Here is a 26,629-nt window from a genome sequence, read left to right as displayed (position 1 = left end):
ACACCAGTCGTTGGTCTCAGTGAGGCCTTTCTGTAGGATGGCAACATCACTTGGGAAGTTAATAATAGCTCCCAACTTGCAATCATCTGCGAACTTTGTGTTGGCCTGGACTTCAGAGAAGTAGATACCAAAGAGGAGAGGACCCAGGACCGAACCCTGTGGGACACCACTCATGACTGGTTGGCAGTCTGACCTGGAGTCTGCTACTTTCACACTGTGGGTTCTATCTGTGAGCCAGTTTGCAACCCACCTAGTGGTATAGGGGTTGATGCCTAGCTTAGTGAGTTTTTATAGGATTCCTGAATGGGGAATGGTATCAAACGCCTTGGCCAGATCAAGGTAGGCTGTATGAACCACCTTGCCTTCATCTACAGCTCTTGTGACTGACTCAAAGAAGTTGAGCAGGCATGATCTACCCTTCACAAAACCAAACTTGTGTGGGATCCAGAGTTTGGAAATTCCCTATATCCTTGTTTATTAGGTCCATGATGATGCATTCCATAGCTTTGCATATCAGACTAGTCAGACTAATGGGGCGATAGTTCCCAGGGTCTGTAGTTGCTCCTCCTTTGTGGAGAGGGATGGCTGTAGCAGTGCGTCACTCAGTAGGGACAAAGCCTGAGGTGAGGCTGTGATAGAACAGGGCACACAGGTGAGGTGCCAGTTCACTCTGTAGTTCATGTAAAACACAGCCAGGGATATTGTCAGGTCCCATGGAAGCTGTATTCTTGGCCTTGGACAGTGCTGTATTAACCTGCGCAGTAGTAATACTGGGTGCCTGGCAATCTACTGGTATTGTGATTGGTCCTTTTGGGGGGTAGGAGGTAAAGTTGGCACTGAATCTTTCGGCCAGTATATTGACAATATCTATTGGCTCGGTATAGGCGGTACCATTGTGCGGTAGCTTAGATCCAATCTGGGTATTGCCATGGAGATTCTTTATATAACTATAGAAGGCCTTGTGCTTGTCTTTATTATCTGCTGCAATTCTGTTTTAATAGCTAGTTTTAGAGGATTTGATGAGGGATGTCAACTTTTTCTTGAGGCTGATAAGAGAGTTTTTCCAGTATTGGGACTTCACCTTATTATGCATAAATTTTCTTCTTCTGCTATAGAGTTTGTTTATGGCAGGGGACCACCAGATTTGCTTCCTTTTTTTGGGGAGAGCGTCTTGGTTCTGTTGGGTATGGCGAGATCCATGCATTTGTGTACGTGTTTGTATAGTGCATTGGTGTATGATTCGGAGGTCATGCAACTATTCTCCATTTGCATGGGTGCCATGAAGTTAGCCTCCTCTGTTTTTAGGAGCCCGAAGTTAGCTTTGGAGAAGTTTTATATGGTGGTTACCACTGGGGGGGGGGTAGGAGGGATGTGGATTTCCATGGTGATTAGTTTGTGGTCAGATCTAACCAGAGAGGAATCAACTAGTGGTGTAGAGCAACGGTCACCCATGTTAGTAATGACCAGGTCAAGGATGTTGCTACCTCTAGTGGGGGTAAGAATGAGGTGGTCCAGGGCATTGGAATTAATAAATTCCAGTAAACGTTGGGAAAGTGTATTGGTACATGAGTAGTTTTCCCAGTTGATGGAGGGGTAGTTAAAGTTTCCCAGTATGAAAGTGTTAGGTTGGACCCTCCAATGTTAGGAACGTGGAGTGTGAGTCTTGGGATATTGTTGGGGATCTATAGCAGGCTATGACCTGAATCGCTGTCTTACCCAATGTTAGCTGCACCTGAAGTATCTCTGATGCGTTATGTTGGGCTACAAGTCTGGCGGTGTGTGCATCCTTTATGAATATGGAAACACCACTGCCTTTGGAGCTTTGGTCGAAGTTCTGAGGCCAAAAGGTGTGGAATGAGTTATAGCCTGGTAGTGCAGGGGTGCTTTCTGCTGCCTTGCATCTGTTCTCAGAAACAAGTAAGGGTACTTGTAAAAAGTCACATATTCTCATCCTGCAATTAGTGCATGTTTTCTCCAGTCTTCACTACGCTCAGCCAGAATTGTTAAGATTCATCAAAAATCCCTTCACATAATGTGCCACTTCATAAAGATATGCAGTATCACAGATAACATTAACCTTTATATGATCAGATTCTTCTAATAAAGAAACTTCATTTACCACTTATAGGTTTCTTATAGTAGAAAAGCATTTTTGTTTGCAATCCTTCACATGCACTTAAACTCACAGCCATGGAATCACACTGTACCTATCAAAAGAATACCACAATGCTAACTTCTGCTAAATGAAAACTAACTTACATTTAGACAAAGTAAGATTTTCAATACAAAGTACAGTTGACTGGAACTGAATATCTGTTGATTTAAGAGGGATACATGAATAGTTGTCACTTAAGTGGCAACTAGATTCATTTAGGTTAATTTGTCTTAAGAGGATACATCAAATTAGCTTTGATAATACTCTGTTTTTTATGTCAAACTCAAATGTTACTATGATTTTTATCACCACACATTGCTTTGCATATTACTCCTTTTCTCCTTTTACTATTATGATGCTATTTATTTATTTATCTATTTATTTAGTTGTTTGTTTTAAAATGTTCAAAGAAAACTCACCAATCACATTCATAGCTACCTGTGCATCAGATATGTTCCATATATTGTGAAAAAGGAAGTGAAAGAAACCTGGACATCACATTCAGTCAGAGATCCCTACTCCCTCACCGAATTCAAAATCAAGCAAACTGCCTCCCACCATCTTGTACAGTCATTTAGCAATGACAATAGATAAACCCAGAAATACCCCCCCCCCCGCCAAAAAAACAAGAAAATCAGTAAATTAATACAATGCATCCGGAAATGCCAGAAATACATACCCCTAATTCAATATATCGCTAAGTCTTCATAGAAGTAATAATAAAAATGGCAAACATAGATCAGCACTGTGGCACAAACAAATGGTCATTATAGTTGCAAAAGCACTAAAAACTAAAATAGGTTACTAGATAAGTACTAGGTTAGCTGCCCTTATGGGCTACTTCAATCCTAACTCAAATTAACCTATCCCATTTGGTTATAGACTGGCCTTATACATCCCATGGTCGATAATTATATTTTACCCCTAATAAGACTAATTGTGATTATACCATAAATAATTTGAGGGGACCAATGCATAGGATAAAACATTTAGGAGCTACCTCTATCCATTAGCAGTACAGGGCAGTCTTTGTGTACATTTTCTGTTTCATATCCATAGATCCAAACTGAACTTGAATGTCGACTACGATGAACTTTGTTTCATGTGGCTTGGGAGTCTGTTATAGAGTAGTGTTATCCCCCAAATTATATCTGCCCCTCTAAACTGTTCTGTTGATGTTGGAAAAGTGGTTTAAATTCCTAGAGGGGTTAGGTGTATGGAGGTTCCCAATGTCCTGTTCAATGAGTTCCACGATAAGTCTTTCCATGGCTTTGCATAGCAGGCTGGTCAAGCTTATGGGTCTGAAATTGCTTGGGTCTGTGGAAGGTCCTCCCTTATGAAGGGGAATGACAGTAGGTATTATCCATTTGCTTGGTACAAAATCCATAATAAGTCTGAAATTCTGTAGTGTAACTAGGGTAAGGTGAATGGGGAAATTGTCTCGGGAGCTGTCTTGTCTAGGGTGCAATTCACATGCCTGCTATCAAATAAAAAAAAAAAATCTTTTTTTTTTTTTAATTTCCCTTTAAGGCAAATGATAGGTATATAACCTAAATGGATATCCAAGAGACTCCTGTGTACCTACAACCTCTGCTTGCATCATCTTGCTTGGCACCACCTCCAGAAGGTCTGTGATTAGCTGTGCAGGTAGAGGGGGCAGTATCAAGGTCAAGACAGTGTCTTGGACTATGTCACTGGCATCCACAGTGAGTTGAGAGATGTAATTTGTTTGTGTCTTTCGGCTTTTCCCGGTTAGGGGACTCCACAGCGGAACTCCGGTCCACCAATGATTGGTAGTTGATTTTTATGTGCCGAGTTACCAGCCGTGATGCACAACCTTCAACGAAGGTACGCCCATTCATGCATGACTCCACGCAGAAGACACTCTAGCTGAGAATCGAACCGGACAGCGTCTTACTGTGAGGTGACAACATTACCGCAGCACCACTACCGAGATGTAATATTTTTCAAAATTTAAATTGCTCATTGTGGGTGCATCTGGTGTGTAACTAGGAGAGAAAAAAATATCAAGTCTCTCAAGTAAGTAGGTCTACTTACTGGTATGCATGTTGTGCAAACTTGGACAAACTGCTGAAAGAGTCAGTGGGGGGAGGCATTTCATTTTAGTGCTTCTGCAAATTTGGAGAGACTGCTGAAGGGGTCATTAGGGAAATGTTTCATTTAATTATGGTGAAAGTCTGTTTGTTGCCTAGGTGAACTAAGGACAAAAAGCAATAAAAAAATGGGGTCTCACTGTATTCTCTATTCTTAATAGGCTTTTTGATGTCTCTATTAGACCACCTTTAAATAATCACAATTACTACAAATTTGCAGAATAACAAATTGTGCTACTCAAAGTATTGTACTGTATGTTTGAGCCAGAGATTTATGTAGGGCTCTAGAGATCTTTCTCCTGCCTTTGGTGTTTAATCATACAATAGGATAGGTATATATAATGCAGTATACAAATTGTTATTGGATTTGATATTTAGGATCATTACAAAGTTTTTTAAAATGTGTGCTACAATTAAAATGAAGCTAATTTTTGCTCAGACACTTCCCTTATTGATGATTAGCTGAGATGCTTCCTTCATTGATGGCTAGCAGGCAAATTGGATATATACCTATCATAGATCATTTTGTGCAGTAAGAAGAGTCATGTGTGTGTGTGTGTGTGTGTGTGTGTGTGTGTGTGTGTGTGTGTGTGTGTGTGTGTGTGTGTGTGTGTGTGTGTGTGCCTACATTCATAGGTTAGTACTAGGGTATCTATCCTTGTGTGCCATTTTCATTCTAGTGAATTTTCCATTCCAATGGTAAGAATCAATCCCTTTACCTTCAGTGAATGTGATAAACCCAGTATGACTCATACTATCATAATTTAATACAAAGGACATTTTTTCTTTTTTTTTTTTAATAATTTTTGATTTCTTTTGTTGCTTCTTTGCTTAGACTTTACATATATTATGTTTGGTGTTCATTTTATAACTGAAATAAGGTATGTCAGAGGCAGAAGCTATATTGTCTAGTAGTGCTCATCTCTTTAACTAAACAATAAACACACACTGTTTAAGTATCTAGTGTCTTATGTCACTGGGAATGCTATTAGCAGGCAGTAAACCAAACATTGCTGTATAGATGATCAGTGTTCTCTGAAGTAGCACTGACTATTAAAACATTGTGTTACAAGGAGCTGTCAATATGATGTAAACTTCAAGTACAGATGATGTGGCAATGCACACTAAACGTTTTTGTACAATATTACACCTATATTTAATATGGAAGGGTCAGAATGCATATTTTAGCTGGTTCACCTTTACGTCATGATTTTTCTGTTTCTGCCACATCCGTAGTAAGTTCATGTTTTTCTGCATTGCAGCTCATATTTACTAATCTTTTAACAGTATAATTTGTTATGCTGCCTTTGGCATTTGGACTGTACTTGCAATGAGATGTGGATTGTGCTAAATTCTGCTTTATTTTTAGCATCTGTGTGGTTTCCTTAAGTTGTTAAAGCAGTGGTTTGTTGTGCTTGGTTATGCATCACATGACAGTTACATGATTAGCTTTAAAAATGTGTTAAACTTTCACTAAATCTTCTTAATTGAACATGCTTTTGAGCATCTTGGGCTCTTATGTTTTTCTGCAAAGTTGTTGTCAAGGCCTTTTGTTAATACCCCTGCTCAAAATAAAAAAAAACATGTTTGCTCTGTAAGTGGGGGGGTGCCAAATTAGGCTTTTACCCTTGGCTCAGAATGGCCTACCTACTCCTCTCCTGAGATTGAACAGTTTTGTTAAGGGTGTGGCTAAATTGTGCTTCACACTATTTAAGATACATCCAGGGATATTGCCAGGACCCATCACTACAGTAATTTTAGCTTTTGATAGCACTTTCAGGACTTGTGTGACAGATGGAGGCAATTTGGTTTTAAATGCATATTGAGGGACAGAGTTTGGAAATATAAGTAAATTACCTAATCCAGAACATTAAAAGACCTCTAAAATAATAATAATAAAAACTAATCCTCCTTTGTTCTCACAAAAAGCACTGTAAGTTAATCTGTTGTTTCAGAGTGTAACTGTGTCTGTGACTTTAAATATCTCCATCTGATAGTTTGATTCATTTTAAGTAGATGTAGTAGATGAAACATTTGGCAGGAATCTAATTTCATAATTAAGCTTGAAAGCTGTGATTAACTAGTTATGTTAGTCTTTGCAGATCCTTTTTTTTTGTTTGCAGTATTCGCGGCTTGGTAGGCCATTCACCCAAGTTCTATTCCACTCTCTTAGTGTAGGATAAGTTTTAAGTTAGGGAATGTTTTTTCTTTTTATCACCCAAAAAGTATTTCTGACACTCTGTACTTAACAATTGTAGTAGTCAGTAGGCCTTTTGTTCATTTTGTTCATATATATGTATATGTATATGTATATGTATATGTATATGGATCTACTTCACTTGACCTAAAACTCATTTGACTGACACCCATTTGCCTGACACCCAAATGACCTAAATTTCATTTGATTCTCAACTCATTTGACTGACCCCATTTCACCGACATTTAAGAAATAGACTTGTTGTGGGCTTCCTTCACCTGTGACTTGCTTGTGATAAAAAGAATCACTGTAACTTACAATGCTGACTGTTAGAATTCTGATAGTCATGTAGAAAGTAGTGTTGTAGCATTTCTAACTGTGGGTTTGTCTCTTTACATTTTTATGGGAAGCACCTAAAGTAATTTGGCAAATGCTTTGTGTGTTCCCAGCAGTAGTGGCAGCGTGTAGAGTACTGTAAAGCAAGTTAAAGGTATATGCCCTTTTCCCTATTGTAGTGCGATCCTGGAGTTAGTATATATAATTGGGGGAAGCACAACCCCGCCACATTGGGGGGTGTGGGGGGTGTAGACTCCCACCTAGTTTGGTTGTACATTGTCTCGTTTCTTTTAAGAGGGCTAGCATTAGTTTTTAGGTTCTGGAAAGGGTTAGTTATTGGGGTTCTAAGTGTGCTTGTCTATGGTTTAAGATTTAATATGTTAAAATTCAGCATTGCAAGCTGTCGGTGAAATGGAAGTCAGTCAATTGAGTTGTCAGTCAAATGAAATTTAAGTCAACTGGGTGTCAGTCAAATGAGTTTTAGGTCAAGTGAAGTAGATCCATGTATATATATGATGAAACTAGAAAGGGTACTGTCTGTGGATGTGCTCACTGTGTGTCTTTGATCTTCACTTTGTCACCCTTCCTGTCTCAGTCATTTCGTAATTCACAATGAATTTTTAGTTCTTGTTCTTGAGGCATTTAGTCATTTAAGTTAAGATTACATACAGTAGAGCATGCCATGTCTGTTGCTTCTGCCACGTCTTTTTCTAGTTTCCCATCCAGTAGCTTCCCTCAGCCAGTTAAGAGAAACTAATTGTAACTTCAGTTATTCTCACTATTTATTATTTAAATAGCAGCATCACTTATCATGTTATGTTTGGTTTTATAGGTTAATTAATCACAAATAAGTCATATTAGTATTTCATATGAATTTAGTTCCATATGCAGACAGCACAGAGATATGCTTATTTCTTTTGTTTTATTTTGCTTTCCTAGTCCTTTTCACATATGCAGTCACTGACTTGTTTTACCTGTTCAGTGTTAGGTTTTTATCTGTTTTATACTCTTTTAAATATTTATTTACAAATTATCTATGTGTCTACATTCTGTATAGATACTATCAAAAAATAGAGATTTAAAAGGGAAACAGTCTTTCACGTTTATGTTTTGCTAATTTAATTTTATATGTATAATATATATTTTGTAAGACTTTTGTTTTATAGGTCATGGGTTTGATTCCCGGTTTATTTATTTTTGTTGGAACTGTTCTCTATACTTTATTTTATACCTTTACCTTAGGACTCTACTTCAGGTTTTCATTTCAACCATTTTGTAGGATATTTAGTTAATCATGTTAGCTGTCTTTTCAAACATTAATTATATTAGTTGCTATGGGTATGTTTTAAATTATTTTCTTCTGCTTATGGTTCACATGACATATTGCAGCATCCTGAGGATACAGGCAATTCCCAATAGCAACCAGTGTAAGATATGCATTTAATTTCTTTCATTTCATGTTATTACTGAGCACATAGCATATTTGGGTTGGGATTAACATTACCGCAGATTTCTACAGCCTCATTATATGATTCAGTCTATATTAGTAGTTAGCTTACTCTTCCAGTTACCTGGTATAGTGGTAATAATTTATGAGTAATTGCTTATAAATTATACAGCAAGTATATCACAGTATTGTAGTATATTTTGAGGACATACATGGTCTTTACCATATACTTTGATCTGAGGGTGATGTTTTGCCAGCAGTTATCTTTGCCATACCTTTCAGTGCACAAAATCATTTTAATTTTATTTCTCATATACAAGATGGAAGATTTTCAGGCCAGGTATGAGACTATTGTTTCCCAAGCCAAGACATAGTTTGAAGACTTTGTGGCATCCAGTCAACAGCACAGAGTCCTATGGCAGGTTGAAGTAAGAGAGCAAATTTGGAGCAAGTTTTGGATGTGACTTCTGAAGGAGCTCCACCTGAAAAGCATCCCAGATGTAAATGTCATAGGAAGGCATGAATACCAGTTCTGGAGGATGCTGGGAAGGAATCAGTCATACAGGAGGAAACATCTATTCCTGCAGGCAATGACACTGATTCCCTCATCAACAGGTGAAGGCTAAAGTTCAGGTTGGCAGTGGAGGAGTATTTGGATGGTTTTCTAGAGGACCTATCTGAAGAGGGTAGAGCTGGGCTTACAACAATGGGGTATGTGAATGACCCTCTTGACATTTTTTGCATGCCTGATCTCACTATGGCTAGGTTCACCCATTTTCAAGCATCGGCCTAAAAAAATCTCATTCGTTGGACAAGACCTTGCCTTCCTCAGAATCATATTTTTTCTGGGATTAAGTTGGATATTAGGTCAGGACTGGATGACTAATTTCTGGGTCAGTGGCAGTCTTCCTTTTGAGCCTCATGTAGGATATAAGCCTGTTACATTTCCAATAAAAGCAGAGGTTCTCAGCACTATTTTAACAGACTACCCCAAAACCCAAATCAGACAGGAGTTGATTGTTGTTTTCTTCTCTTGGGGTTCCCCTAAACAGTTGTTCCACCCTCACGTTTCTGCCCTGTTTTAACTTTCATTCAGTGTAAGGTGCATACTTTGTAAGCACACCTAAGCTACATTTTTGGTCACTCATACCTGAGATGAAAAGGTGAACTGATGAATCTGGTCGAGGTTTTGGAAGAATGTGTTGAGTTTGCTTTGTAGAGTAATTATTAAGGAAGTTGCAGTTTGATAATGTTTCCTACTGGTGGTGTTCATCTATAAGTTCTTAATTCCTTTTATTCTAGTAAGTTGGAGCTTTGAGTCAAAATTATTTTACTTCTTTTAATAGCTATGGTTTACTAGATCATTCCCTGTGTGATAATTAAACTTTACCACAGTGTCAGTGTCTGTTTTAACTATTCTGATAATTTAGATTTCATATATATGTATATATATATATATATATATATATATATATATATATATATATATATGGGATCCATACTGATCCCCGAATGAAATTTTCACCGAATCACTAATGAACGGACATATTTATGCGAAAGTGCTTTTCACTGAAGAAACACTTTCGCATAAGTATGCCTGTTACGGAGATCATACTATGGTGCAGATAAGGGAAAAATTCCCTTTTCCCCACTGTAGTGCGATCTCAGAGTGAGAATATTAAATTGGGGTGTGGGGGGTTCAGGGGGGCTTCCCCCCTGCAAAAATATTAATTTAATGTTTTTTTTGTTTAACACACTTTAGCGAAAGCGTTTTTTCGGTGAAAGCGCTTTCGCTGAATTGTGTTCGGTGATAGTGGATTTGGACTGTTGAACTTTTGTTCAACAGTCCTAGATCTATATATATATATATATATATATATATATATATATATATATATATATACATATATATACACACACACATATATATATAGATCACTGGCATAGTTGCATGATTAAGTCCCATTTCATTATTTGGAAGTTAACACATAGTCTGTCCCATGGAGGAAGGCTATTATTTATTTGTTTGTTTGTTTACTAGGTAAGTGGACTGGTCTATTGACCTTTTTCAGCCAGGACTCAAGCTCAGAAAGCAGAAAATACTTCATGGTCTTTCAACAATATTATATAAAAATGAGTAAATGGAAAAATTCATAACATAATAGTAACAGTGAATGCAGACCTGGTAGAATTAAAAAATCCAGTCAGCGTTGATATGCATAAAATGCAATGCAGTAACACATATAATGCATAAACTCCTGCAAATATATGAAGTTTTTGCATATAAGATGAGATATTAAGGGGATGAGAAAATTTATTAAATGTATCCTATTATTTATGATATGGGATGGCATTTTACCTACCCATCAACATGGTAGAAGTTGCATTAGAATTCAGTAAAGAGATGTTTTTTAAGGGCAGCTTTGAAGCTTTTAATGCTTTCTACATTCTTGGGAAGTCAGACCACTTTAGATTTAGTTTTAAATGTTTCAAAAATGCACTTCAGTAATGCAGTATGATTGCATTTGTAACATAGATTTAGTTTTAGATGTATGTATGAAAACTGCACTTCGGTAATGCAATATGATTGCATTTGCAACATAATAGCTATGGGGTTTCATGTACATTCCTATAACTCAGAAATATTTGATGGCAATTTTTAGTGAAAAATTAAATGATAGTTTTGTGAAGTATTATATTTACAAATATATTTAAAGAATGGCTGCACAGCAAAACTGAGTAACAGGTTGTCTTATCCATCTGTCACGTCTGTTAAAGAAATATTTTTCCTTATTAAATTTTAATTGATAAGAAATAAAATCTAAGTAATCAGTGACATAGTAAAACCTGATATATTAACACATAGTTAAGTGTGATAATGCAAACATGCCTTATGCGACTACATTATCAAATAAAATTATTTATTATGAATTAAGCATGTCTCATTTTAGCTTGTCAGCAGGGATGTGACATTTTTGCACAACTCACTACAGTTTGCATTTCAGTGATGAACTTGGGTCAGTGTAGGCTTGCAAGGAGTGCAAACTCTTTCCCAGTGAGATTCCTGGGTTTCCCGCAGTACTGGCAGAGTCACAAGTATGTCCGTTTGTTTGTTGTGAATTGTGATTTTCTGCATTTCACTGCCAAGAAGCTGACATTAGTAAGGAGATGAAAAGGCAGGAGAATGCCATGGAGATAAACAGAGAGAGCCTTACTCATCTCACATATGCAAAACATTTGGCAGAATCCCACTCTCTGAGCTTTTTTCTTTCTTTCAGCAGTATGAGTTGAACAGAATGAGTTGACTGCCAGCTTTGTTTTGGGAGTGATGGTACTGCCTCGAGAAATAAGGGAGGGTAGGAATACAATGATGCTGTTAGTTATTGTTCAGAAATTTTATACAAATTAAACTCTTTAACTTGGTACACATATTTCTCCAAAATGATGATACTGCTAGTTCTGTTGCCAGCGTAACAAAAAAGCTAAATTCTACTGTACAGGTACAGAACTTACAAAAGATACAGAAACAAGATTTTTATGTTTATATTTACTTCAAGCAAATGAAAAAAAAATTCTCCAGTGATAGACAGGAATAGAAAAAAGATGTATCTGGTAGCAAAACATGTGCAAACTCTGTTTGCAATATCTTCTCAAAATAAAATGTGTGATCACGAATGAATTGCAAATGGGATTGGCAAAATATATGCTGATCAACAACATGAGAGATTCCTAATTGATTATATTCTCATTACCATGTCATCTGAGATACATTATTGTTTAGAGTATCGTGAACAGTGACCCTTATTTACTTCCACGCCCACTGATCACTATCATCTGTTGTTATTGTGTGTTTCACATTGCTTATTAAGTTACATCTGGATCAAAATAAGTCTTTTGATGAAAAAGCCATATGTATCATATATGATTTCAGTGGGCAAATGTTGTTACAATAATGTAAAGCAGACCCTTTGCATATATTTTCTAAGTAAACTTAAGTTTTTGAGTCATACACAACAGGCAGAGAGCCTATGCGAGTTAGTTGTTTGTTTCCTTGTTATAACTACATTACTAGTCAGAGAAAAGCAGCCCAACCCTGCTTGTAGCTGATACCTCACCCTTATAAAAAACAATCACCTTATTCTGAATTAGTTTTGGTTGTTAATAAGTGCAGAAAAAATGTGGACTTATGTTTCTTTTGAGATGGAGCAAAAGAAAAAACATACTATTTTTGAGTCAGAAGCTGAAAATGGTAACTGTTAATACCTTCCATAACAAAGGACAGTGATTTAGCAACACTCCATAGCACTGACAGCTGAATTCTGATTGAAGCTTTTACTTATAGATTGACGTGATGATGCAGGCACAGAGTAGTTCATACATGTTAATGACTAGCAGTGCGAACTGGAATTAGAGTAATTCACTTTGAACTTAAGATACTTCATCTGCTATGGTGGACACTCTAACTGATGGTCTCACTTGTTTGCCACCAATCAGTGCTTGAAATGTTCACACTATGATCAGAGTCAGGATGATGAGTGTGATGTTGCCAGAAAACCCTGTGACAGTGAGCTGGTTGTTCACTGCCTTTGTTGACTAATTACATTCAGAGAGCAGCACATTACATAGTTTAGGTAAGATGGCTTAAGATTCACTCCGACCATCTACACGTCATACACTTTCCTCTTTTTACTATTAAACACCATCAAAGAAATTGCTTCTACATTGGCTCCCTAAAAATCTTAGATATATTTGCAACTCACTTCTGTTAACAAAAATAGAAATATACATATTTATATGCACAAAGATTTTAATTGTGCACTGTTTCAGTGAAAAAGGCACCCATCTTTACATTTATGTAGATTTTAATTGTGCATTGTTTCAGTGAAAAAGGTACCCATCTTTACATTTATGTAGATTTTAATTGTGCATCATGTTTTCAGCAAAAAAATAAATAAATACACCCACAAAAACTTTTTCTATAGACATCTCTTACATGTGAATTGAGTCAGAATTATTACAGCCACACTTCATGCTTAGAAAAAGAAGAGTGGATAAAGACATGACTGCTCATGACCATGCAAAAATTGACTAAATATAGAATTGTCTTGATTTAGCAATATTCTCTGCTTTGTTTTGTGTCTGCAGAATTTACCTACATTTTAACTTCAATAACCAGAAAAGCTAACTATGCACATACACACCTTATTCAGGGGTGGAATGGAGGCTATGGTTTCTTATTCATGTCCTAATAATCTCACAGTATGCAAGCAGAAACTGATAAAAATAATTTCCCCAGGATGAACACCATATACCTCTAGCCCTCATTTCTTTGCTGCTTTGATACATCACTTAAGTCATTAGTATCTTTCTTGTATTTTACTCTGTTGTACTAATAGCACACATCAGCCTCTCATAGGTTCATAGGTAGGTACTAGGCTATCGGCCCAAGGGCCTACGTATGCCTAGCCAACAAGGTTTCCTGGCTTACGCCACCGAAGAAAATTATTGTCCTGTGCCACAATCAAGCAGAGACACAGAAGTGATCCCCGGGGTGTATTTCCTATTTCCCATCCACTCATCAAGATTTTTCTTGAAGAGTGCTAATGAAGAACTTTGCTTGACATAGATGGGTAGCCTGTTCCAGAGTATGGGAAGTCTCTGGGACAGGAATCAATCCCTCCAGCATGTCCTGTTTATTGTGTTGACAAGGTTTAGGTCCCTAGAGTGTGTAGCTCGAAGGGATTGGGATTTATTTAGGTGTAGCATGTCCAACAGATCTGGGTTTGACATAGCTTTATATGTTAGGCAGAGATCACCTCGGAGTAGGCGATATGCTACAGAGTAAAGCTGGAGTTTTTTGAGGCGGTCAGTGTAGGGCATTTGTTTGAGGCCAGTAATCCTCTTTGTGAGGTACTTCTGTGGCCTTTCCAGATGCTGCAGATGTCTTGTGAGGTACATTCCAAAAGGGGCATTGTACTCTATAATGGGCATAATGAGTGTCAAGTAGAGGGGAACAATGACCTCTTTTTTCCTGGATGAGAACCCTTTTATGATGAGGTGTGCCACGTAGAAGGAGATCCTGACTACTGTGGCGATGTGACTATCAAAGGAGAGACTGCTGTCCACCTGGGTCCTAAGGTCTCTTATCACGCATTCGGTGTTAAGTAGATCGCTGCCTATGTGGTAGTTCATGGGTACCGAAGGGGATGACACTGCAATTTTTGGCACTGATCTTGAGGCCATGGCTCTGACACCAGGCATCTGTCTCAGCGAGGCCCTTCTGTAGGATGTCCACATCATTTGGGGACTTGACTATGGCTCCTAGTTTGCAGTCATCTGCGAACTTAATTAGCCAGAGGCCTACTGTGTTAGCCTGTACTTCAGAGAAGTAGATACCAAACAGGAGAGGTCCCAGGACAGAACCCTGTGGTACTCCATTTGTCACTGGTTTGAGGTCAGATTTGGAGTCTGCAACTTTTACAGTGTGGGTTCTGTCAGTAAGCCAGTTGGCAACCCATCTTGTGACGTAGGGATTTATACCTAGTTTAGTGAGTTTAGCTATAAATCCAGAATGGGGGATGACGTCGAAAGCCTTGGCGAGATCAGGATAGGCTGTGTGGACCACCTTACCCTCATCCACGGCTTTGGTGACTGCCTCAAAAAAGTCGATCAGGTTCAGGAGGCATGAGTTGCCTTTCACAAACCCGAACTGGGTGGGATCCAGAGTTTGGAGGTTACCAATGTCTTTGTTTATGAGTTCCATGATGACACGTTCCATGGCCTTGCAGACCAGGCTCGTCAGGCTAATAGGTCGATAGTTCCCGGGACCAATGGTGGCTCCCCCTTCGTGTAGTGGGATAACTGTTGCTGTGCGCCATTCAGTGGGCACAAAGCCTGATGCGAGGCTATAATTGAACATGGTGCTTAAGTGGGGAGCCAGTTCGTCATTTCATGAACTCTTTTAGGGGCTCCCTCCATTCTTCTGGGGTTGTATGCAAGCTTTGGGGCAGATGTAGCCAGAACCTAGACAGAAAGCAACTTGATTTATAACCTCTTGACTGCTCTACAAGTAAAAAACCAGTCATTTTCAACGACTCCAAACATGATGTATAAATAAACAGAATAAAAAAGTAATGAGAACATCTAACTAAGGTGAAGAAGCAATTAATGAAGGCAAAATGAATATAATTAATTGGCATAGGTAGCAAATGACAACAGCTGAATTAAAATATATATGATGATAGTATGTTAGTCAGAGTTAAAAAACTGAAAGAAGAAAATTCCTAAATTATAGACTGTAAAACAGAATATCTGTTTAAAACATGAAAATGTATAGCAATGTAAAAATAAGGGATAAATCTTATGATTCAAAAGAAGAAAACACATGACTGATGACAGATGATCATGGAACCAAACGTTGAGAATCATTCAGATACCCGATAATAATCCCAAGTCAAGTTTGAAGGATTTTGGAAAGATATGCTATGCACAGGTTCATAACCCAGTGACTGCCCATGCTATAGAATAGACTTTCCATACATGTCAAGCAGAGCACCTCACTGGCCCTCTCCAAGAGAAATCTTGATGAGTGAATGGGAAATACAAAGTTCACCCCGGGATCACTCCAGTGGCTCTACTTGACAGTCACTAAGAACGTAGGTTGGGTGGCACGATGCCAGGGTAATCCAATGGGCTAGGCTTGTAAAGGCTCCAGGGCCATTAGCCTAGTACACACCTATGAACCTATATGATTACAATTTACCTCTAGGTCATATCTGCCCAATTGGCACTGTGAATAATGACTTAAGAAGGCCTCAACATATGGCCATCTGCTAACACTGACTACAGCCTAAGGAGAGTGTTTTAAAAGGTAGTCATCCTTTTAAAACTATTCTGTACATAGGTGGTAGCATAAGGACAGTTCCAGATAAAGGAAGTTCCTGTATGAAATATGAAAAACTTAAGAAGACAAGAATCGATATGGTTTGAGTCCAGTCATAGGTTGCATATCTTGGCATGGAAGAGACTCTGGATACTCCTCCACTAAATGGGGAGGCCAAACAGTTCCTGGCCATGACAAAATAAGGTTCTGGGCCAGGATTCTAAAGTGAAAATGGGATAATCCTACTCATTGATAAGATAAAGTGGTATTTGGAAAGCAGGAGGCCACCATCTAAAAAGACATCCTCATCAAAATCTCTGCAGGGGAGAGGAAATGAGTATTTAGATTAACAACCCCACCAACCAATCAGGCTACAGAATTAGATCTGATGAGACATGCAGACAGATGGTATACTGCGGCTCGAGCATGTTGGAAAATACAATGTACTTTAAATATTAACTAGTAAATATTGTTTTGGATGGCACAGCGGTGTAACGGCTAGTGCTGTCACTTCACAGCAAGAGGTTCCCTGGTTCAATTCTCAGCTGGGGTGCCTTCTGTATGGAGTCTGCATGTCCTGGCTGCATTCACGTGGGTTTCCCCTGGGTTCTACAGTTTCCTCCCACATCCCAAAGGTGTCTTGGATACTCTAAATTGGCCCTAGATTTGAGTGTGTAAGTGCAATTGTGTGGTGCACCCTTTGAGGAGGTTTGGGCCTCAGGCTAGCAACCCAACCCTGTAAAACCTGTTCTTACTATGGAAACAATAAGTGATGAAGGGTTCTCATTGCCCGATGTGCTGTATGCATGGGAGTGAATCCAGGAAATATTGCTTTATATGGGATCAAACTAGATGCAGGAGGAATAGTAATGACTGTGCAGTATAGCAATTGTAGAATAAAAATTAAAAAAAAAATGGTCGCATGCCTTTCATGTGAACATCACTGTTTGACTTTTGACTAAATTCTAAAAATGAACTAAAAGCAAGATATGAGATCACATGAAGATGCAAGCAAAATATAACCAGCTGATTGTGACAGGCATATGGAGATCAGTCTGTGTTTTCCCTGGCCTTGGTTCCCATAAGAGCCTAATGCCTAGGAGGATTCTTTTGGTGGAAGTAGGACTGAGGAAATAATACTAGCTAATTTAACTTGGGAGACAGAAGTGAGGAAATTTCAGAAAATATTTACTTCTTGACAGAGACCAGTAGGCACAGAAATATAACAAAGAATCAGTAGACTTGCATAGACCAGCAACAAGCAATTTGGATGTGTGGGGGGAATAAGGGGTGCCTGTTGCACATGAAGACTTTACTGGTCACAAGCACACATTGTAGCCAGGCCTTACAATGTTCTGTGCAAACTTCGTTGAACAAGAAAATCCTGAGAGAGCCATGGCTGTCAAAAAATATCATCTGATGTTCACAGTTTAAAAATCTGATGTAAGATGTTGCTTGTGAAAAGTTGATTCCCAGGGATGAAAGAATCCACCTCGCTGGATGATTTGCAATGTTAATGACAGATGGGGAACTGAAAGTATCATTAGTTTGGAGGATGAGCTGTTCAGATTGTTCGGTACCAACAAACATTATAAAAGATATAAACAAGAAAGCAAAAGTCATTGAAGAGATGCAAGGTGAAACCATCAGGAAAGAGACTAGACAACACAAAAATCAATATCTATCTCTCTCTATAAAAAATTCTGAATGCAGTTAATTAACTACCTAAAAATTCATACATGTGTTTCTGTTGCAAGGCCAATGGTTAAAACTAAGCAAGCAAAGTCATCCTCCCCAAGAGCAAATACCAGCACTTTTATCAGTAAAGGCACTTTGTAGCATGCAACACGTTCTGCACATACATCTATAGTTTAAGTCTTTTAGCATGTACATGAACGCAGACACACACACACAGACATACACAAACACACACACACACGCACGCACACACACACACACACACACACACACACAGACACACACACACACACACATATATATATATATAGGTCTACTTCTAAATTTTGAACTTTGAAAATGTCGACTTTTTTTAATGTCCAGACCATAAGATAGAAGTTTTGAAACTTCAAACAGTTTAAACGGAGATTGCCATACAGAGTGGAATGGTATATTTACCGTTTTCCTCGCTGTAATGCGATCTCATAGTTGGTATATTTAATTAGCAGGATATGTGGGGGTGCAGAGGGGTTTGCTCCCCTGCAGAAATGTAAAACAAAAAGATTTTTTTTTTTATTTTAATTTTTTTTATTTAATTTTCAAAGTTTTAAAACTTTGATCTTATGGTCTCAACCATAAGAAAATTGATGTTTTGAAAATTCGAAATTTAGACGTACACCGATATTTTATATATATATATATATATATATATATATATATATATATATATATATATTGTTTTCTTTCTCTCCTTTCTGTCTCACCCTGTCTTGTCTTCTAAATTGGTTGAGTCTTATACTGTATAAAGATATCTATCAGTTTACACCCATTTAAATGTATCTCTAATTTTTTATTTTATTTATTTTACATTTGTTAACCGGGCTAGTCCAACTGGATACATGTCCATTTTCAGTGGAGTCCCGAGGAGAAAAGCTCCAAGTTTTCAAAACATTTAATGTTACAAGTAATTTAAAAACAACGATACAATAAAGTATAACAAAATGTTACAAGAACAAGATTTGTACATAGTAAAAAAAATGATTGGACTATTTTCCCACAAAAAAACAATAAGTAAGTAAATCAAGAAATGATGGGGATATAAGGTTACTAAGGACATCTACAGGATAAGATAGGATTAGGAAAACAGGATTGGTGGTTAGATGGGATAGGTAGAGCTGGACAGAGTAGAAAGGTCAGAGAGTAATTATGATATAAGGATAAATTTTAACAGAGAAAAATTTTAGGGAGGCATGGTAGAGCAGAGGACAAGGAAATGAAAAAGCAGATTAGTCAGGGTTATTGCAAGAGCATAACCAGTGGTTGGAGAGGAAATGTTTAAGGTTAGTTTTGAATAATGGAAGAGATGTAAGAGCTGTTAGGTCAATTGGTAGGAGGTTCCATATTTTACCAACAAAGTTAGAAAAAAGAGAGTCGCCTGCAGAATTATTAGATAAAGAAGTTTGTATCTGCATTTTTTTAGTTGAGCGTAACGTTTTCAGGTTATGGTATGGCATTATGAGGGTAGAGAGAGTTGGGGTATTGTTAGGTTGATAAAGGACTTTATGGGCAATAATAAGTTGGTTAAATTGTAGGAGGTGAGGTAATTCAAGCCAGCCTAGTTGTTTTAGGTTTTGACAGTGATGAGTCCTATATGGTGAGTTAGTGGCGAATCTGGCAATGTTATTATAAGATTTAGCTAGTTTGTTATGATTATATTGGGACAGGTTAGTATAGATGGGGGAGGCATATAATAGGGTAGAGAGTAAGTGAGTTCTTGCTATTGTAGATCTGGCTAGTGGTGATAGAAATTGTTTAATTCTATATAGAGATCCGAGTTTTTTGTTGGTAGATTTTATTATAGTGTTAATGTGAGTGTTAAATTTAACTTGAGTATCTATTGTGATTCCTAGGAGTTTGGTGGTGGTATCAGGAGAAATTATGGTACCATTGTTGAATTGAAGTGTAAAATGAAGAGGGGGAGATGTGTGTGAGTGTGTAAACAGCAATAATTTGTTTTTTTTAGGGTTGAGGAGAAGGCAATGGTTAGAGAACCATTTTTCTATTGTGGTGAAGGATTTTTGTGTGAGAGACTGTAGGTCAGTTTGGGATTTTGCTGAGCAAATAATTGTGGAGTCGTCGGCGTATTGAATGCAGGTAGAGAAGGGGATAGAGAGATGAAGGTCATTGATGAAAATGGAGAATAAAAGTGGGCCTAAGATAGAGCCCTGTGGGACACCTAGGGAAGTAGGTAGAAGTTCAGAAAGATGATTTTGCCAGAGAACTGCTTGTTTACGATTATCCAGGTAGGATGTGAACCAGTTCAAGGCGGATTTATCAAGTGATAGGGACTTTAGAAGGTGGAGTAGAAGTTTATGGTTGACCATATCAAAGGCTTTAGAAAGATCTACAAAGAGTGCTGATGACAGGAAATTATTGTTTTGATTTGTGTGGATACAGTTGGTAAAAGAAAGTAGGGCTGTGGTAGTACTGTGGTATGGTCGAAAGCCATGTTGACAGTATGCTAAGAGCTTGTGGTGGAGTAGGTGGGTAATTAATTGTTTGTGGATACATTTCTCCATTATTTTAGCAAGAGGAGACAGAAGAGCTATGGGACGGTAGTTTGAGTATTCAGTAGAGTCGCCACCTTTGTGAAGGGGAATAATATGTGAGATTTTCCAGATTGATGGAATAGTGTATTCCTTAATAGGTCTGTTAATCAGTATAGAGATTGGGTAGGCAATGGCTGAGGCTCCTAGTTGTAGGTATTCCCCTGGTAATTTGTCAGCTGAGGGGGTGGAAGGTTTAAGTTTTTGAAGTAAGGAGGAGATGAAGGAGGTGGGTATTGGTTCTAGGTGGAAAGGAGGGGGGGTGGGGCTTATAGCGGGCAGGTTGGCAGTGTCAGGATATTGTTGATTTGCTAAGTTTTGTACAGCTGTGGTAAAGAAGGTATTAAACGCATTTGCTGTTTTTGTAGGGTCATCAGGGTTGCTGCCAAGTGGAGTTGGTGTTACTACTTTACCTGGGGATATTAGTCTGTTAATAGAGGTCCAGAACTTCTGTGGTTTTTGGAGGGAAGATTGTTGAAGTTGGATATAAAAGTTCTTTTTGTCCTGTATGATTGCTTTTTTAGTCATATTTCATTGTTGTCTAAAATTTTGCTGATCAGTTACGAGTTTAGTGGTACGCCATTTGGTCCAGGATTTGTTCCTGGAAAGGATTAGCTTTTTAGTCTCACTTGTGAGCCATACTGCTGTTTCGTTTTTCACTCTTATGGTACGAATTGGGGCATGATGATCTAGGATTGTTAGGAAATTCTTGTTGAAGTAGGATACTGCTTCATTTATTGGAAGGGACTTAAGGGGTTCCCATTTGCAATGTTTAAGTTCAGTTAGGAACATTTTCTGATCAAAGTGTTTTTTACTGCGTATAGTTCTAACAGGGGGAGAAATGTTAACATTTGTTTTATGTCTTATTATATATATTAGAGAGTGATCACTAAGGTCATCTGGTAGGGTTCCTGTTGTATAGTTTTGTTTTGGACCATTTATTAATATCCAGTCCAGAATGCTTTCTTTGTCATTGGATTTATTTATTCTAGTTGTGGAATTAATGAGTTGTGAGAAACCATTCAAATTGATCAGAGAGGATGGGTTATTATTGTTACATAAATTCCAGTCGGTGTTAACGTCTCCTAGTAATATTGTTTCTTGTGGATAATTTAGAGAAAGGCAACTTAATAGGTCTTCTAGTTTATCTTGATTGTTACCTGGTGGGAAATAAGTACAGATGATGTTAACTGATTTCTGGTTGTTTAGTTGTAGTTTTGAAATAATTATTTCTGTATTATCATCAAAATGTGGTTTTTGGTTTATTTTACTGATTTGTAATCCTGCCTTGCAGAGAATAGCAACCCCTCCACCTTTTTTCTTAATGCGGTCTTTTCGAATAATATTGTAACCTGGGGGAATAATTTCCGTATCTTTTATTGTTGGTTTAAGCCACGTTTCAGTTAAACAAAGGATGTCAAAGCGGTGGACATCTAGGAGAGCATGAACTTGAGTAATTTTGTTGCAGATGCTACGTATATTAAGATGGGCAATTTTGAGTGTTTTTGAGGATTGATCTGATAGTAATGGGATAGAATTAGATTCATTACTATTAGAGGAGGATGAATGAAACTTTGGGCCTGGGTTTGGATGAATGTCTCCATCCTTAAGGGAGTGGATCAAAGTGAAGTTATGATACCGGCTAAGTTTAGGATTAAAGTCATATAATTTTCGAGTGTTAGGAATAGAGTGTTTTATATGAAAAAGTCGGTGATATTTGGCTTGGATGTAGCTATGGTTATATGTAGAATTATTAAAGTTTGTGCATGTGACAGGAAGTGATGTAGTAGTGTATTTGGATGGTGTGAAAAGAGTTTTGAGAAGGGGTTGTTCATAGGAGGTAAGGAAATAGGCGGTGGTAAGAGTAGTGAACAATGACATTAGTAGTAGACAGTGGTGTAGGTTAGGCATGTTAAGAGAGGAGGGGAAGAAAATTATAGGTAGAGAGATGAGGAAAAGGACTGCTTAAGGTGAGAAAGTATAGAGATGATAGGGGAAGGTTTGTATCTAGTAGGTTAAGGATATAAGTGAAGGGTGAGGTTAGTGGATGATAGAGTAGTAAATATAAGTAGTATGAGGAGGAGAAGGATTAGCTTTTGTGAGAAAGGTTAGAGATAATAAGGGGAGATATAAAGCTAGTGGGTGTGGAGGTATAAATGTAGGGTGTGGTTAGAAAGAAGTGAGTGGTTGGTTGTGAAAGAAATGAGGAGTGGAGGGGGGTGTGGTAAAGAGAGTATATAGGTAGACACCCTGGGGCGGGTGGGATTTGGGGGCAGGGTAGGGGAGTGGAGTGAGCCCGTAGGGCGAACCGAGCGGGAAGACACAAGAGAGTGGAGTTCAGCAGGAAACAATCAGTGCAAGGGATGAACTAACAGGTAAGTCAGTAGGTTAGAGAAGGTGTATAAGATAGTCAGCTAGTGTATTGAAATAAAGTAAAGTAGAAGAGCTAGAGTCAGAAGAATCAAGGAAAGGTAAGAGAGGCTAGGCTAAACAGCAGTTCTGGAAAAAAAATGTTTCAGTTAAAGGACAGATATGAAAGGTTTAGGGGGGCAGAAGATAAGCTTAAGAGTGGGAAGAGAGAAGTAGCAGCAGAAAAAAGAATAAGGGTGCCACCTAGTGGCCAGTTGTATTCTTGCAGGGACAGACACCAGAGCAGGGGGCTAAGCACAAAAAAGGGAAAAAGAGGATAGAGTGTGATGTGCTAGCAAACAGAGATAGTTGAGGTAGATTGGGATAGGAATTTAAATTGAGGTATATATGGTGGGTGGGAAAAATATGTAGGCTGCTGGTAATTCAGGAGGGATGCTTAACCTGAGAAACAAAAATAGAGTAAGTCTGGTCAAACAAGGTAACTTAGCATACTTAAATTCTCTTAGTAAGTAAACACAACATGTTCAGTAAAGGTAGTAGCAAATGGAATGTTTATATTTCAGAGACAAAACACTGAAAGATACAGCTACATAACTTAATGTTAAGTGAAAACATTAAGACTGAAACATTGCTACTTATCTCTTTTCTGTACCTGTAATTAAACATATAACTTATTGTGAGATTGTGTTTATAACTGTGCATTGCATCTTGGCAGTAGTGAAAATTTGTTACTTTTCTTCTTTGTTTTTGCATTTAAATGTGATAATAATTGTGGTAGTGTGTTTGTAAGTAAGCTCTGCCCTAAGGTTGTGGCTGAAAATGGTAAATAAATAGAAATACAAAACTATGTGTAGGCTTTTTTATGGTGCCATGGAAGATGTGCCAACATGAAAATGAAAATATTGAGGTTTAAGGTGGACATAGATTTCCGTCTTCATTCCCCCTAATTTAGAAGCCTGCCTTTGAGTTTGTGGAACAAATAAACAGCATATGGAACAACAGTTTTAATTAGGACAGAGACACAATGTTTAAAATAAATTGCTTTATTCTTATAGAATCCTTTCTTAAGATATCTTTATGAATCATCATTATTTACAATATAATTTATACCCACAATTGTTAACATTGAATGTTTGATATGTCTTACACTGTGAAGAGGGATTTTTATGAACAGAATAATTCCTTAAAATGAGGTTTATTTGAGGAATACGACATAAAGTTTCAAAAATGCACTAAGAGAAGTACTTATTCAATAAAGTAGCCAAGTGAAACTCTTCCAAACATGGGCATGTCGTTTGATGTGTTACTTTACACCAACATATTTAAACCCAGCTTAAGCTTTGAATGTTTGAGTTATAAAATCAGTGTTACTATCTTATTCCTGAGAGTGCCAGCCAAGTGGAGAAATAAGAGATAAACATTCCTGAGCAGATGCTTATGGGACATGACCAGAATGATTTTGGCAAAACACACAACCGTGTCTGCACACCATATATACATTTCCCTTTGCAGTGCATTATGTGAGATATGTAATCTACTCAGGAAAAAATGTAAATATTTGAACAAAACTGCAAAAAATATATGATGGCACACAAATACATCATTATCACTCCAAAAATCCAGACTGCCTACACACGGAAATGTGTTTCAAAGGTAACACTGCTACTCAGCAAAATCAGAAATGAAACTTGGCCTGTGCTTCAAATTCAAACCAAAGAGTGAGGGCAGCAATTAGTAAAGGAAAAAAGAAAGCAAAGTCTAGAATACACAGTAGATCTACTCAGGAAGATCCTGGCAAACACAAAAATGTTTATACAAAATGATGCCAGTTTGGGAAATAGATTCGTTTGCAAATGAAAATGTATGAACATAAAAAGACTTCAGCACAGTTACATAAAATGGGAAGTAATGTACAGACCATTAATAAAGTCAATAAAAAATAAAAATAAATAAATAAATAATTAAAACTCCATGATATACTTAGGTAATCACGTATTGGTATACCTGAAGTAGACGCCAACATGCACACAGAAAGTGAAGGCTTGAAACAATGATGGAAAGAAGAAAGAAAATGCCTCCTTTCATATACACTGAGGACTCATCCAAAATGATCCTTACAAAATAAATACATTTTTAAAAACTAGCTCCAAACTGCCATTTTCAATGCAGTATGAGCGAGAAATATCAATTATCCACGGAAATGAAAATATTTCAGTATAGTTGCTCAAAAATGCACAATGGCCCAGTGTTTTTCTATAATGCAATCAGACCAAAAGGGCATATGCGACATGATATAGGCTTGCATTTGCAGTCATGATGATACGTTTAAGTGGAAGTTTATTCCTTCTTTAGAATATCTGTTTATAAATGCATTTGTTATTCAGTAATGAGATGAATACTATGCAACGATGGACTCAAAATAGCAAAAATCCCCACGAAGATACTATGAACTCGGTATTTTCCCTTAGATTTTGGGCTTGGATTTAATACTGCTATGCATGCAAAACATTTTCCCACAGTGCCACCTGTGCACAGTTACAGTAATATGTTTAATAAGAATAGATGACGTGGCCTGACATTGCAGAAAACATATCCTATTTTTGTCGGGATTTGGGAATGAGAACATTTACTAACAGTGTGCCATTGCTAATGAAGATGACCTAAACTGAGATGTGTTCTCCATCTATTACCCCATCTGTTACCACTGCCACGTTAACACTGGAATGGTAAGAGTGTGACACAAAGACCAAGAAGCAGAGGGAAAAGGAATAGGGGGAGTTGTGAGAGGTAATCACGCACTGAGCAACTGGGGAAATAAGCAGTTGTTGTCTTTCTTCAGTTACCCCATGCTTTGTAGCTCATTTTTATCTGTTAAGCATAATAAGATGATTTGCCATTATATTCTCCTCATAATGTTAGACCTGAAGAGAGACATTTCCATCAGTAAATAACTGAACTACGTGTACAAATACTTTTTAACAATAACTGTATGGATTCTATTATATGAGTATCCTCTATTCTGAAACAAGGGAAGCTCTCCTTTTTCTCATCTACTGCAATGATTTTTGTAAAGACCAGTGATTAAACTTTTAAGGTCAGAGGATAAGAAGTATGCTGCCTGAATCCTACTTGCTTATCTTTGCTTGAGTCTTTGTATCATTTAAGTAGCATTTTTTATTTGGGAGTCTACTGCATCTCTTCTTCCACTTTGTGAGTGGATTTGCAGGCAGGGTATACCAAAGGGGTAAGCTTACCTTACCTCCCTTTCTGCTGCCAATTTATTTTCTAGATGAAAACAAAAACATGACTGGCACTTGGCATCAGTGCATCTATATTGTCTCCTTTCATTATTCTATCCTGTTTCATTGTTAAAATACAAAGCTTACACTAATTTATTGTATTTTCAAAAGTGTTCATTGTGAAATGCATTTATTTCCAGCTAAGCACTGAAAGACCTTGGAAAGAGTACTGGACAATTTAACACAGCGACTCTGTGCACAATGAACAAACAATCATTGCTTAGTAAATCTATACTACATCATTCTTTTAGGGCATTTATCAGGTCTCATTCCCCCTTAGCCTCAATAACGTGCATGTATACTTTTTACCATTTGGAAAGTAAAAGTCTGTGCCGTAATAGCATTTCTATCTTGCCTGAGGAATGGATTCTTTGCATCATTAGCATTCTCAAGGATGCTTAGTTGTATTACAATGAATACCTTCCTACTGTCCTGTGGCATACCTGGAACGATGTTTTTAAAGTAGAGAGAGTCCATGTATTTACCACTGCCTATGTTATGTTCTCTCTCATTAAGCCAAGTCGTGAACCCTGGGACTTTAATTAG

General features: G+C 37.6%; 1 protein-coding gene across 1 annotated transcript in view; it reads right to left on the bottom strand.

The window, feature by feature from the left end:
- The window catches only part of MDGA1 (MAM domain containing glycosylphosphatidylinositol anchor 1), a 3,256,518-nt gene that overhangs the window by 673,608 nt on the left and 2,556,281 nt on the right, over positions 1–26,629 (bottom strand). The window lies entirely within an intron of this gene.

The sequence above is a fragment of the Protopterus annectens genome, chromosome 1.part0 (genome assembly GCF_019279795.1).
Source record: "Protopterus annectens isolate FY-2018-M chromosome 1.part0, PAN1.0, whole genome shotgun sequence".
Lineage (NCBI taxonomy): Eukaryota > Metazoa > Chordata > Ceratodontiformes > Protopteridae > Protopterus > Protopterus annectens.
The sequence above is the reverse complement of the archived record's forward strand: the minus strand, read 5'-3'. Positions and strand labels throughout refer to the sequence as shown.